At 37.6% G+C, this 880-nt stretch overlaps 1 pseudogene; it reads right to left on the bottom strand.

Moving 5' to 3' along the window:
• Positions 1-669: 669 nt before the first annotated feature.
• LOC123819509 overlaps positions 670-880 on the bottom strand; it is a 2208-nt pseudogene continuing 1997 nt past the window's right edge.

The raw sequence follows: 880 nt of genomic DNA, 5'->3' as shown, positions 1-880 counted from the left end.
TGTTTGTAAGAAAACTGCAGTTCTGTCCATGCACTTGGTTTAAAATCCTATTTCTGTAACTCTCTTCTTTTTTTTTTTTTGTCTGTAATTGCCAATTTTATTCCTCGGGTTGACAGATCCAGAGGTGATTTGATGTTTACATTTTAAAAGTCACTTCACCAAGAGTTTAGATGCCCCCATCGCCCTTATAAGCTGGTTGCAAATTACTTGATTTTCTTATTTTAAAACATTCAATTCTTTGACAGTTGTTCATTAAAAATGACATATAAACAGAAAGAAAACTCACACCACGCAGAAAGAAGCAGCTGTTTTTGATGTATGTATGTATGTATGTACATAGACAGCCACACACACAATTCGGGATTTTTATCCTGCATCACGTGAGCTGATACTAAATACGCTGCTTTGTAACTTGTTATGTTTTACTTTATAATACGGGGTGAACATATTTTCATGCATTTGTGTGAAACTTCCCAACTGAAAAATGAGCCTGGAGAATGGGTCAAAATACAAAATCCAGTAAGATACTGGTAACGAGAAAACGACGTAAAACAAAATTCCACCAGGTGATTAAAAGTGAAATGAAGGTGAAAGATACATCAGGAAATGCTAACAGAAAGAAAGCAGGGGCCAGATTTTACTATCAGATTTAAAAAAAAAAAACCAGAATCAAGGCCTGAAGCACACCAGATAAGGACGTCTGCGTGAATGTCTTTGCTTCCGCTGCATCATCACAAACCTGTTTCTTACTCTTCTTATGTCTTCCCTAAGCCTTTCCAACTCATCTACACCTCTTAGCATTTCTTCAGGGTCCAAATGCCTAAGCCGACTGTCCTCTTTAAATCCCCAGACAGTCTGAGTCAGCCCGTTCCTAAGGTCT

Source organism: Phyllostomus hastatus, unplaced genomic scaffold (genome assembly GCF_019186645.2).
Source record: "Phyllostomus hastatus isolate PE091 unplaced genomic scaffold, TTU_PhHast_1.1 phas_contig_329, whole genome shotgun sequence".
Lineage (NCBI taxonomy): Eukaryota > Metazoa > Chordata > Mammalia > Chiroptera > Phyllostomidae > Phyllostomus > Phyllostomus hastatus.
This window is presented reverse-complemented; position numbering and strand designations above follow the sequence as displayed.